Source organism: Cyprinus carpio, chromosome B20, assembly GCF_018340385.1.
Source record: "Cyprinus carpio isolate SPL01 chromosome B20, ASM1834038v1, whole genome shotgun sequence".
Taxonomy (NCBI): Eukaryota; Metazoa; Chordata; class Actinopteri; order Cypriniformes; family Cyprinidae; genus Cyprinus; species Cyprinus carpio.
Genome location: NC_056616.1, coordinates 8,550,076 through 8,564,924, shown reverse-complemented (window position 1 = coordinate 8,564,924; position 14,849 = coordinate 8,550,076). Strand labels below are relative to the sequence as shown.

The following is a 14,849-nucleotide window of genomic DNA, read 5'->3' as shown; positions in this document are numbered from 1 at the left end:
AATGCAAATAGTTTAGTTTATTTTTTAAAACAAATTTGAATATTTAATTTTATTCCTCTCTAAAATGTCCTTAGGCTACTTGTGAAACAAATATGTTCATGCTTTTAAATAAAACAAATTTGTCACTGAAGATATGTAACAATTGGTTTATAATAAATGAAATATCTGGTTTATTACTAATTCTTTTTCATTCTCTATTATTATCTGTGGTTGTGGTTGCCTGTCCGATTCATTTTAGCGAATCGGTTCATTTCAGTGAAACATGATTCACTAGGCTAATTCATTTGAGTCATCATGTTCATCAATTCTAACAATTATGTTGAAAAACTACGATTTAACACTATTTAAGTAAGTTATCCATAGTGATTGTAGTAGTATTTATCCTAAACTGATTACTAATGTGTTCCAGCTGTCATCCTCATCCTCAAACAGTAGCCTATTTGTGTCAGCTAGGCTAGCTACTGTACTATATTTTTATGTAATATCATATTTAAGTGTTTGAATCTAGGCAAAAATACCAAAATCAACACGTATTATTAAAATGCGCTTATTTTGGTTCTGTTGTCTTGATTTAAACACATTAATACGATCAAATAAACTGATCACTGAATCTGGGTGCAGTTACTGAATTTTGGAGATTACAAAATATGTAATCTATGTAAAATATGGGGGGATTTACATATTAAGTCAATAACTGTGTGTAAGAACAATCACGCATTCACATTCACAAAAATACTACTTTTCGATTCCGCTTTTAAATACTTTCTAAAGTCGCAGATTACCACTTTCAGTCATAGCCAGATGAATTATAAAACTGTTAAAACACAAAGTCAGTATTTTTGGTAACATAACTGCAGACAGATTAAACATGTAAACACTGTGATTCAAACCAACAAAATGTGCTCACCAACACGTGTAACAGCTTTCAGAGAGACATAACAACAATTCCTTAATACTGGAATAATATTGTGGACATGGGAGGAAGTATGGACTTTGCCTCATAAGTATGCTCACAAATAAAGTAATAGAAATAACATTTGTTGATTCATAAATGTTACCTTACTAAAGCTTTTCTTAGAAAATATAAGTCAGACATTGAAGTGAACTGCAGTTTTCATTCTTCTGAAAAATACTTCATTTATTTGTTTTGGCAATGTCCCCACACAGAAAAAGTTTGGTCAGATTTTTTAATATTTATCCAAATCTTATTTTGTAAGTGACTTTTCTTTTTGTTTTAAATGCTTTCTTTGGATTGTTAGACAACGCAAAAGAGAATACAGGGACATTTTACGTAATAAAATAATATAATAATAAATAATTAATAAATTTGTGTTTCCTGCTAGCTAAATTTCACATTCATAAGCAAAAGTTTACTGGTTCTAAACCTCTCTTTTCATTGTTTAATGTTATGGCAACTAAGTTCTGTTAATCTTAAAGCTGAAAACTGTATTTCTGTATTCTTTTTGTTTGTGTGTGTGTGTGTGTTTGTGTGTTTGTGTGTGCGCGTGTGTCTTTGTGTTCATTTATTTATTTATTTTGTTCGTTTGGTATGTTTTTTACCCTGGCAATACGTATATATCTGTGTTTACTTTTTTATGTGTTTTGAATGTATGTCTACAATAAAAAAAAAATAAAAAAAAATAAAAACGTAAAGGTGTAACAGCACAGTGATTCAAAAACGCTTCGCGAATCAGTTCGACTAAATCAAAAGAACCGACTCGCGCATGATTCGCGAATCAGACACTTCCTGAAGCTGACACTTCCTGTGTCACCGCCTCAAACAAAACAAGCAACTTTCCATACAACCCAGAAAGAAGGCCGCTGTGAATACAAACTACTACAGCGGACATATACAATACTTCTTTATTAATCACCCGTCTATTATCGAGAGAGAGCGTGTTTTCATAAAAGCTCTGAGGCTGTGATTTAAGCTATAATGGCGTCTAGCTACGGCGCTAAGGAGGAAGACGGTCATCACCCCGGATCCGCGGGGCTCGGCGGAGCCGCCATCCGGACTAAAAAGCCCGACAACACGGCCTTCAAACAGCAGCGGCTACCGGCCTGGCAGCCCATCCTGACCGCGGGGACCGTGCTGCCCGCCTTCTTCATCATCGGCCTCATCTTCATCCCCATAGGAATCGGCCTCTACGTGACATCCAACAACATCAAGGAGTTCGAGGTGTGAGCCTGTTGCGCTGTGTTCAGTGTCATTGTAACGTTACTAACAAATAAGACATCTGTTGTTCGAGACGCGTGAGTCTGAGCGCGTGTGTTAAATAACCGTGTGTTTCTCTGCTTCACAGCTTGATTACACCGGGACTGACATGTCCAGTCCGTGTTTTAACTGCTCTCAAAGCTGGAACAGCACTAACACATGCAAATGTGAACTGTTCTTCTCTCTAGACCAGCCTTTCGAAGTGAGTGTGTGTGACCTGAGCATTGAGTTGCATTCCTGCTGAAGGATAATCAAGAAATAAATAATCAATCAAATTCAAAATCAAACAATCAAACAAAATAAAACAACGTAAACATTGATTAAAATATATTCTGATTACTTTTATCTGTACTATCTGGAAACTGTAGACCTAACAAAAACGCAGCACGACCATAGACTCTGATTACACGTGAAGCTTGACATGCGCATGACTGAAAATATCATATCGAGGGCCAAAAACAAAATCATTTTTTATTCCCTTGAATTGTAATTGCGATTTTTAAACGATTATCACAATTTTAAAATGATGTTTTAACCATAGTTGATTGCACTTGCCATTTTTTTGTAGTTTGAAAACCCTTTAGTGCATTCTGATTCACTTTTATCTGTTTCTATCTGGATACTAAAACTAACTGTAGACCCTAAGAAAATGTAGAAAGCAGCACGTATTATAATTGCCGCTACAGATGTTGCCCATTTTGTAATTTTAGATTCGTTATTGTGCATTATCGTCAGATTCGAGATGATGAAGGGTTTTTCGTAACGATGTGCCCAGTTCTTTTTAGATTCTATTTGATTTGATGACGGTCCTCTTGAGTAACTTTACGTCATCTTCATGTACTATGGCCTCTCAAATTTCTACCAAAACCATCGGCGATATGTGAAGTCCAGAGATGACAGCCAGCTCAATGGAGACGAGCGCTCACTTAAGGTACTATATCTATCTATCTATCTATCTATCTATCTATCTATCCATCTATCCATCTATCTATCTATCTATCTATCCATCTATCTATCATCAGTTGCTCATCCATTCATTTATTGTTTCTATCGGTAGATCTATCTATCTATCCATACATTTTTTTTTAAGTTACAACAGGTCTGCTGCTTCCTGAGCACAAGTGCTATAAAATTGCATGTTATTAATTGAAGCTCAAAGCATATTGCTGTATTTCAGGAGCCAAGTAAAGAATGTGAGCCGTACCGCACTAATGAAAACAAGCCTATAGCCCCGTGCGGAGCCATTGCTAACAGCATGTTTAATGGTAAGACCCGGATCCGAATACTTACCATTGTAAGACTGTTACCTCAGGAGTGTTAATATTGCATGTCTCTTTCTCTCTTTGCTTCAGACACACTGGATTTGTTTTACATTGATCCCAATGGAAAAAAAAGACCAATTTCATTGACCAAAAAAGGGATTGCGTGGTGGACGGACAAACATGTGAAGTTCAGGAACCCTGGTGGAAGCAACTCAAATCTTACTGCTGTTTTTAAAGGTAGAGTAAATATACTTCTGTATATAGTTCTGTATAGAGGAGTATATGTACTCTGATGAATTAGCATAGGTTTTTTCCATATCTCTAACTAAAACACTCCTCATCTTCCAGACACAGCGAAGCCGGTCAACTGGCACAAGCCTGTTTATGAGCTGGACGTTGACATAGAAAACAACGGCTTCATCAATGAGGATTTCATCGTGTGGATGCGCACGGCTGCTCTCCCCACCTTCAGAAAGCTGTACCGCATCATTCAGAAGAACAACGACATGACACCCACGCTTCCCAGAGGCAACTACAGCCTGGCAGTCACCTACAGTATCCTTGCATTGCGTACCTCCAAAACATAAAGAAATAGTTCTGATTCTACGCAAGATGCTTTTTGTAACATTCTGAAATTATACGCAGATAACTATTCATTCTAAAAAATTTAATAATAATTTCCTTAGTGGTCTTTGACTTTAAGTATATTCTACTGTTCAAAAGTTCAGGGTCCGAACGGTTTTTTTCTTTAAAAAGAAATTAATATTAACATTCAATTGATCAAAAGTGGCAGTAAAGACAATTTTAATGTTGCAAAAGATTTCTATTTTAAAAAAATGTTGTTCTTTTGAACTTTCTAAAAATGACAGTTTCTTCAAAAACATAACTGTTTAACATTCATAATCAAATGTTTTCTGAGTAGCAGATCAGCTGCTGAAAATCCAGCTTTCCCATTACAAAAAAACTAATTGCATTTTAAAATAGAAAACTGTTATTTTACATTGTAGTATTTCACAATATCACGGTAATTTCGATCAGATGAATACACTTTAATGAGAATAAGAAACTTCTTGTATTAAAAATTCTTACTGACCACATAATGTTTCAGAGGTGATTGATTTATTCGTACTGTGGTTTATTATTTCCTCAACCTCTTGCCCCTCAGACTACCCCGTGCGCAGCTTCGAGGGCCGCAAGCGAATGATCCTCAGCACCATCTCCTGGATGGGAGGGAAGAACCCCTTCCTGGGCATCGCCTACATAACCGTGGGCTCCATCTGCTTCTTCCTCGGCGTGGTGCTCCTCTTCATTCATCACAAATACGGAAACCGCAACAACAGCTCTGACATTGCCAGTTAAGCTTGTCGAGTGCATGCGATCTGTCAGGCGCAGGGTTTGAGAAGCATGCTTCGATTGGCGTTTTAAAGGTGCAAGAGCATTCTGTGTATTTATTACTCAAGATGATATGTCCACTTCAGAGTTTTATTTTGTAATTTTTATTTTTTCTGACGATGGTTGATGGTTCATTTCAAGAATTTTTTGGCCGTCTGAGGTTAGTGTGATATTACAAAATACATCCGGGATAAAGACCAAGTTGTATGAAGTACAGTAAATGAATGTATATTTGTATTTCATTGAAATGGTCTTACTTTCGGCCAAAAGTAATGTTTAAACAGGGCAACATAATATGACTACTTTTAACAGTTTAATGTACAAAGAATCATTTCACTTTTCCTCGAGGTTCATAAGGCAAATACTGTGGCTCTGTTTACTTCCAAACTTCTTCGTAGTGCCAGATTATGGTAGGGATCGGACCAGTAACAACTACCATTAAACTTTTAAGGATTGTTCAAATCTTTTTTTGTTTCCTGGAGATGCTTGTGCTCTTTAAAGAAGCTTTGCTGTGTGTAATTCATGGCTTGCAAGGACCAAACGTTTCATTCTTTGTCTATTTAACTGAAACTGTCTTGGGCTCATTTTGGCTGTCATGTCTTTTTTAAGTGTTTCAGCATGTCTGCCTCTAACAAATATGCACTTTATAATGTGACAAGCCATACATTTTTGGCCAGTTTTTAGGAGTGCGTGTTTTGTTGTTGGGTGAATAAAATGTCTAATTGCTGAACTTACTGAGAATTTTCCATGACTGTGTGTTGAAGTATCCTTCGCACTCTTCAGTAGCAGGAGGTGATACCAAAGACAAAATTAGCATGTTAAATCAGTTAAAAAGTATTATTTTCCTGTATTGAATTGGTGTATTTCCTATTTAAACAGGACGTATAGATGGACAAAAGGCTCATCTTACTTATGCAACCGGTTTTAGTATTACAATCTGAAACCATTGGTTTGCTACACTGAAACAATTTTGAAAGTATGGTTTACCCCAAGATTTTCCACAATCATTATTTTTATTGTTATTTTGTTGTTCAGTGAAAAATGTTTGCATATGTAATAGCATAGAGGTTTGAATTAACTTCGATATTTTCATTAAATTACATAAATTACAGCGTGCAGGTTTGGAATGATCCTCTGTAGTGAATGGGTGCCGTCAGAATGAGAGATTAAACAGCTGATAAAAACATCACAATAATCCATAAGTAATCCACACCAGTCCATCAATTAACATCTTGTGAAGTAAAAAAAAAGAAAAGTATATTTGCAAGAAACAAATCCATCATTAGCTTTCAAGCATCATTGCTTTCTCCAATGAAAATGTTGCCTGAAGCAGGAGAGAAATATGCACAGATGAAGAACCATTTACAAGTGAAAACAGTTCTGAATAAATATATCTGTGGATTCTGATGTGATAGGAAAATACTATCTAATACTAATAAGAAAATAAAGATATTAATTGCTGGATTGGTTGCTGGTGTGGATTACTGTGATTAGATAAATGTTTTTAAGATATCTCACGGCACCCATTCACTGCAGAGGATCCATTGGTGAGCAAGTGATGGAATGCTACATTTCTCCAAATCGGTTCAGAAGAAGAAACAAACTCATCTACATTTTGGCTGGCCTGGGAGTGAGTACATTTTCAGCAATCTGTCATTTTTGGGTGAACTAGTGGTGATATTTTAGAAGATGCTTCCTGATCTGTTTTGTTCTCTCTAACGAAATGTTTTTCAGACATGGTACCCCATATGATAATACAATTGTTTTTTTTTAACCAAAGCTAGCATAATTGTTAAAAAGTCAATGTCATAAGAAAGCATGTGATGAATAAATGAAAACAGCTCTATTTTATGTCAGTTGATCAAGAAAGAGGAATATTTCCTCTTCTTTTGTGAACAGTGAGACTCAGAAGGTGAATAGCAGAGGGTATACAACACTATCTGCTTATTATTATACAATTACTATCTGCAGCACTAAAATAGTTTGTTATGTTAGAAGGATTAGGATAAAATCCAAACTGTACAAGCACCAGCAATCAAGGCATCTGTAAAGCTGTGAATCTGATAGCCTCTGGCTTCTTCATTACGCTATGAGCAGCATCTGTTCTCTCCTGCTGTTGGTATGTTGGACTGCGTGAAAGAGCAGCTGTTGAACGGCCCAGAGGAAAAGTGCTGGACTAATTACCTGCTTCCCAACCCAAGTGCCTGTTTCCCTCGCTCTCACATCATCAGCCCACCTCTGGACCACAGCTGAGCTCACACAACATCAGCAGCGATTGAGATGTGCTGGTGTGAGATAATGATGTGCACTGCAGCTCATGTGACTCGAACGCTCTGTTCCTGTTTCTCTGTTCTCCTGTCAATTAGTGACAGACTTTCTTAGCAAGTTCAGTTAATGATCTTGGGTGTCAGAGAGAGTGAGACTTCCCAGAAGATTTAAAAGCAGTCTCTTTAGAAAATGGCTCAGCATACATATGTCTCAGTGTGACGTCTGTCAGCTCTTTCATCTGCTGATGTTAACACAAATCCATCAGAGAGATAGCAGGAACATTAGGATTGGCCAAATCAACAATTTGGTACATTTGGAGAAAAAAAAGAAAGCACTGTTGAGCTAATGGAACAGCTCATGATCCAAAGCACACAACATCATCTGTGAAACATGGTGAAGCTGTGTGACGGCATGAGCATGGCTCCCAGTGGAACTGGGTTACTGGTGTTTATTGATGATGAGACAGAAGCAGCCGGAAGAATTCTGAAGTGCACAGGGATATACTCTCTTACCCAGATTCAGCCAAATGCAGCAAAGCTGATTGGACGGCGAAGTCCTAATCCCAGCTGAACAGCTCTGCTGTGACTTTAAATGCAGACCTTAAATGCAATTAATGTGAAAGACTTCAGTTTCATTCACAGCCATAACTAGCAGAATTACAAAGTGCTGTAAATGGTAAAACTGTATGCACTACAAACTATAGTGTGTTTATCATTACAATAATGAATTAACATAACATGATAACAAACAGGGCTGGAGTGGGGCTCATTTTTAGTCCAAGAGTTTAATACCCTCTTTTTTAAACTCATACGTTTTTACAAGAATATACACATAAATACATATACATAAATAACCTGATAAAAGACAACGATTGCAGAGCAGGGTCCGAAATTAATGGTTGCTTGTGGCAGAAATGCCACCAAAATGAACAAAAATGTAGCACAAATTCTAGAAAAACGGGCAAAAATTGTCGATGCACAATTAAACTCAATAAATTATGTCTGTCACGATTAAAATGCAATGTGAAAATGAATGAAAAGGGTCTGTTCACGACTGACGCATTGAGATCTGCACGTTGCATCAGATTGCTTTTTATGCATTATTTTTGTACCGTTGAGCGTTAGAATCAATCACAAACATTTCTTGTTGAGCTTATGAATGCAACGGGCAATTAGAGGCGTTTAGATTAGTCAGCACTGAAAATGCTGGAAAAAAATGACTGCCTGCCAGATAATGACCCCCCACAGAATCTTCAGGAAAGAAGAAAGTAAGATCATGATACACATTATATTTTGTTTTCATTTAATTTTTGTTTTGTATTTGTAAGATATTTTAAGAAATGCCTTTTGTGTGTGTGTGTGTGTGTGTGTGTGTGTGTGTGTGTGGTTTGTTGTTGGTTTGTGTAATTCATGATAACTGTATATTCGAGTGACATGGGATGGTCACAGAGTGCCGGGTGGCCCTGTCTAAATGATTCCTGAAGGAAAATCAGGGAAACTCGCTGCAGGGAAACACGGCTCACCTGATTGGGACACCACTGCTGTTTTGTACCCATCATGTAATGAGAATTAATTGCTGTTGCTCCAAACCATCCATGTGACAGTGTAATCAGTGTTGCCCAGAGCAACGCTGAGAGGTTGCCAGAGGTTCGGCCCCTCACGGGGAATCCCCTTTTACACTCAGGGACGTGCGTGTGTGTGTGTCTAAACAAACTGGAAGATATTTTTAAAAAATGTTTTAGTGTTTGTTTGTTTTTGTCAATAATGAAAGTCGGTGTGGTTTTATTTTGAGAAATGTGTTAGTGTTTTGTTTTGGATTTAGTTAGAAGATATCTTGAGAAATATTTCAGTGTTTTTGTTCTGTTTTTTTATTTTATTTTTTATTTTAGTTATGTGTTTTATTTTGTTAGTAAATATTTATTGTTTTGTTTGGTAAATTCAATGATTTTGTTATAGAATTATATGTTGTTGTTTTTTTAAATTAGGGTTTTTGTCAGTTTGTTTGTTTTATGTTTTGTACGAAGATATGTTTCAATATTGTTTGGACTCCACTGACTTAAATTATCTTCTTTAAATGAATCAGTGATTTTAAGAGATCAGATGATAAAATGGGGGGAAAAAATCCCATGTTTGACCTAAATCAATAAGCAACAATTGCAATATGCTAAAAAATGCTCTGAAGACCTTAGCAACAACATAGTAAGCCCTAGCAACCACCCACTGCACCCTACAGAGGAATCAGTTGGGGTAATTGCATAATATTATTATAATTTAATTCATATAAAAGAATCATCATCAGACCTTATATATTTTATCATGACAACAACTCCCTTAAAAAGCCTTGTGTTTCCAATCAGTTGTTCCCCCAAAGGCTCCTGGTTCTCATGTCTGTGTTTTACTAATGAAGAGGAAACAGATTGTGGCTGGTGCGAATCGTCTGTTAGCGTAATGAGAAAAGCATCAGAATGCAGCTCCAGTGGGGCCTGATTTTTGCATACCATCTGATACACCCTTATGTCTGCTGCTGGCTCTGCTGTGAGCACATCCTGCTTTTTTCTATTGGGTGTAATGCTACAGGATTTCTCAAATTAAGTCTCAATACAATATCAGTAAGCACTGCTTTTTTTATCCTATTTTCTGCTCCAACAACAGGATATGAGCATCAGTTCAGCTACTGCAATACTTCTCTAATTTAGATCTTCTGAAACACTTTTGATGAGATTTTTCATTACACGATTATCGTGACCTCAAATATATTGTGATATCTATAGAAATCTTGAAAAAGTAAAATAAATAAATCATGCTATCATTCAAATTAATCTTTATTTATTTATTTAATGAATCACACCATTGCATACAAAAGGAGTAATTACACTAAATAGAAGAGACTAAAATGCTTTATAAAAATTATAAAAAATAATTTATATAGAAATGCTAAATCAACGGTTTAAAAGAATTTCCTTCAGTGAACTGATTTTTATTTTATAGTATTCTATACAGTGATAAAGGCTATGTCGATTAGCATTTCTATATAAATATTCATTATCCATATGAAAATACCCAAAATGGCTTGAAGAACACAGTTATGATCGGTTATAATCATGTGCTGATTCTCATAGCGTTTCAGCTATAGATATGTACAGATGCTGAAGATATAAATATTCACACATGTATATATACAGTTCGCAGACCGTTCCAAAATTGCAGACGAATTACGTATCGCGACACATGAAACAGTCGATAATGAGGCATCCACTTCTATGGTTTCACCATACAAAACGTTTTTCTGCATTTTATTGTTTTATTAGTCCTATGAGTCTACCTGTGGACTTTCTGTGTGAGGGCGCCCTCCAGTGTCAAGTATGAATGAAACAAATCACACATAAGAGTTTAACGCTCCATAATGGCACTGGTGCTGGATTATTATGTGTCAGATTATTGTATGTGTACTATTCATGTTCAAATATTGCCAATACTGGTATTTTGTGACACCCTAATTAACACAATAATGATATTTAATTATTTAAATATCTCAGTTATCATCATTAATGGTATATTGTGACACCCTAATGACAAGCAATATCAAATATATCTAAAATCTTTATAATGTCTAGTCAGTTATTGAATTATTTGTTTTTTTTTTCTCAGCACAAAAAAGGACAGATTTCATTCAGCAATGATACATTTAATCAATTAAAAGTGACAGTAAACACATGTACATTGCTAGAAAAAAATCAATTTAAAATTTTTTTTTACTTTCTGAAAATAATCTTTAAAAAAGTATAACAGTTTCCTTATAACTATTAAGCAGCGGGGGGTGGGGGGTTATTAGTCTTTGTCTGTGATTGGTTGGCATGTAGACAGGATATTGAGGGGCTTTGAGAGCGTTGAAGAAATGCGTTAACTATAAAACACCTGCAGAGCCATGGCAGCACAATCTCGTCCCTGCAGTCCCCTCAGTATATTCTTCAACTAAAACAGACATTTGTGACGGGTTGAACTGGACAATATACAATTCTTTTTTTAAATGACTTCTTCAGTTTGCACATGTGTGTGCAAACATTTATTTAATACAGACTTAATTTAATCCAGCATTTGGCAAAATACTGCATAGTTTGATTGAACGCACAACCTCATGTCAACAGTAAAACACATGGAACATAGAGTGTCCAATATAAAGAAAAAGACAATTCATAATTTTATTTTTTTTGTTTTGTTTAAATTACATGTGATAATTATAAATTAACATACTTGTATTCATTTTGGTTTCATACAGTTTTGAAAAACAGTTACACCATTTTAATACTGATATACCATTCTTAAAATGTTTACTTTAAGAACACTACCCTTACGAAAAAGAAGTTTATTCAAGTGTGCTATTAGAATACTTTTTTAAAACTAAAAATAGGAAAGTATGCTTTTAGTTGACTTTTTATGTACTTCTCAGAAATGGGCTTTATGTACTCCTCAGAAATATACTTAAAATGACATTTAAGTATACTTGACTTATACTTACAAAAAGCATATATATATTTGAGCTATACTTGTGCTCCTAGAATTAGTTTTTTCATTGTTATACGGTAGAGGGCACTAGTACACATCTTCTGTACAGAATTTCCATAAAAACAAAAGTAAAGAAGAAAAAGAAACAACAGATACTAACACATGTAACACGATCATCTCACATGAAACAGCATCAAAACTGTAACATTATGGAATAAAACGTCAACCGATGAAGAGGTAATAATTACAGTCAAGCTTTGGGGTGTTGATCAACTCCATCTACATTTTGATTATCAATCTGAATCCAATTCATAGTCTTTTTTCAGCTTTTTGTTCAAAATGTTATTTCTTTATTTTTTATGAAACTTACCCACATTAAATTGTTTTTTAAAAAAGAATGCATACAAGCAGATACCCTGTTCTTTCTTTGGATGTTTTGTATGTTCAGATATTCATATAACAAAATATATACAAATTAAAACCTAAATAGGGACATAGTAGTTAAAGTATGATGTAAAGTTCACTTATAGAAAACTTATGAGTATACTTGCAGTATAAATCTACCAGTAGTTTACTTAGACTATACTATAAAGTGTACAAAGTATTTAATAAGTAAACTGTCAGTATACCTATAAGTTCACTTTTAGTATAATTGCAGTGCAAACTACAAACATAGAGGTAAACTACTTGTGTACTCAAAGTTTGCTACTGTTATACTTAAAGTATACTTAAAAATATACTTTTATATACTAGAAAGCGGACCAATTTAGTCCCAAGGAGTATTGAAACAGTACACTTACAAGTATACTACTAGAACATTTGTATACTTGCTACATAAAGTATACTTAAAAATATACTTGAACTTTACTTAAGTATACTTAATAAAATAAACTTAAAGTATACTACTTTTTGGTAAGGGTAGACAGGCCATGTGTTGAAACCATCTGTTGAAAAGAAGCAGCATGTTTTATTTACACCTTGAATGCGTGAGTATGTGCTGTATCTGTGCTGTGGAGGAATGTTGGTCCACTCATCTATGCAGAATTGTTGTAATTCAGCCACATTGGAGGGTTTTCGAGCATGAACCGCCTTTTTAAGGTCATGCCACAGCATCGCAATGGGATTCAGATCAGGACTTTGATTAGGCCACTCCAAAGTCTTCATTTAGTTTTTCTTCAGCCATTCAGAGGTGGACTTGGTGGTGTGTTTTGGATCATTGTCCTGCTGCAGAACCCAAGTTTGCTTCAGCTTGAGGTCATGAACAGATGGCCGGAAATTCTCCTTCAGGATTTTTTGGTAAAGAGCAGAATTCATGGTTCCATTTATCACAGCAAGTCTTCCAGGTCCTGAAGCAGCAAAACAGCCCCAGACCATCACGCTACCACCACCATATTTTACTGTTGGTATGATGTTCTTTTTCTGAAATGCAGTGTTACTTTTATGCCAGACGTAATGGGACACACACCTTCCAAAAAGTTCAACTTTTGTCTCGTCAGTCCACAGAGTATTTTCCCAAAAGTCCTGGTGATCATCAAGATGTTTTCTGGCAAAAGCCTTTATGTTCTTTTTGCTCAGCAGCGGTTTTCATCTTTGAACTCTGCCATGCAAACCATTTTTGCCCAGTCTCTTTCTTATGGTGGAGTCATGAACACTGACCTTAACTGAGGCAAGTGAGGCCTGCAGTTCTTTGGATGTTGTTGTGGGGTCTTTTGTGACCTCCTGGATGAGTCCTTGCTGTGCTCTTGGGGTAATTTTGGTCAGCCGGTCACTCCTGGGAAGGTTCTCCACTGTTCCATGTTTTTGCCATTTGTGAATAATGGCTCTCACTGTGGTTCGCTGGAGTCCCAAAGCTTTAGAAATGGCTTTATAATCTTTTCCAGACTGATAAATCTCAATTACTTTCTTTCTTTCTGAATTTCTTTGGCTCTCGGCATGACGTCTAGCTTTTGAGGATCTTTTGGTCTACAACACTTTGTCAGGCAGGTCCTATTTAAGAGATTGCTTGATTGCGAACAGGTGTGGCAGTAATCAGGCCTGGGTGTGGCTAGAGAAAGTGAACTCAGGAGTGATAAACCACAGTTTTAACGGGGGGGCAAACACTTATTCACACAGGGCCATGTAGATTTGGATTTTGTTTTCCCTTAATAATAAAAGCCTTCATTTAAAAACTGCATGTTGTGTTTACTTGTTATCTATGACTAATATTTAAATTGGTTTGATGATCTGAAACATTAAAGTGTGACAAACATGCAAAAAAATAAGAAATCAGGAAGGGGGCCAACACTTTTTCACACCACTGTATATGTATCATCTATAATTATATTTTTGGGGGGAGTTGCACCACAGGAAATATTACAAGCTGAACTAAGCTTGCCTTGTCAAAAAAAAAAAAAAAAAAAAAAAAACTTAAAGCCTGCACGTTTTTGCATGTTAGTTGCACCAGATGACTTTTTTGGTCACACCACATGACTTTTGGCAGACAAAAGTCTTTCAAATACTGTTTTAATAAATAATAATAAAAGATTATGCCCATTTTTGTTTATCTTAGAAGTGGTGTATTCAAGTCATTAATTGTGTGATTTACATTTTTAATGTGTTTTTTAATTAATGTTTATTTGAATATCATGTATATAATATTTTAATAATAATATATAATTTGTGTGAATAAATCACATTACAGCAGAAGAGAAGGGACATTTTCAGTATCTTCATCAACTGTTTGCAAATCTAAACAATCTTTCCTCCTGTGTCTCTGTGTTGGTGTTTTTCTGCCCCTCCTCTTGGTTTGATGTCTGTCCTACCAAAACCACCCATCGGCCTCCTGGGAGTTTGGAGGTCTTCCTGACATCAAATGGAATTTTTCAGTACTGCTGCGCAAAGAACAAAGCAGTACAACCTTCAAATGTTAATCACAAACAAAAACACATGTCTAAACTTGGAATTTCGAGGAAGAACAGGATGTGTCGCATTTTGACCTAAATGAAATCACAGTAGTACGACAGCAGTCACAAAAAAATCACTCTAAAGAGCTCTGCAACTCTATTGAAGCCAAAATAACATTTCCTTTTACTTCTTGCCAAAAGCAGGTACACTAACAAAGGAAAACTGAAAGAAAACATTTTAGGATTATACATGGAGCATTGCTCTCTAAAACTAGACTTCCAAATTTCATGAAGAAAATCTGAGTGGAAAATGAAACGTGAGTTGCAT

General features: G+C 35.7%; 1 pseudogene; it reads left to right on the top strand.

The window, feature by feature from the left end:
- The first annotated feature begins 1,728 nt into the window (after positions 1-1,728).
- On the top strand, positions 1,729-5,599 carry LOC109053996 (annotated as a pseudogene).
- Positions 5,600-14,849: the final 9,250 nt, after the last annotated feature.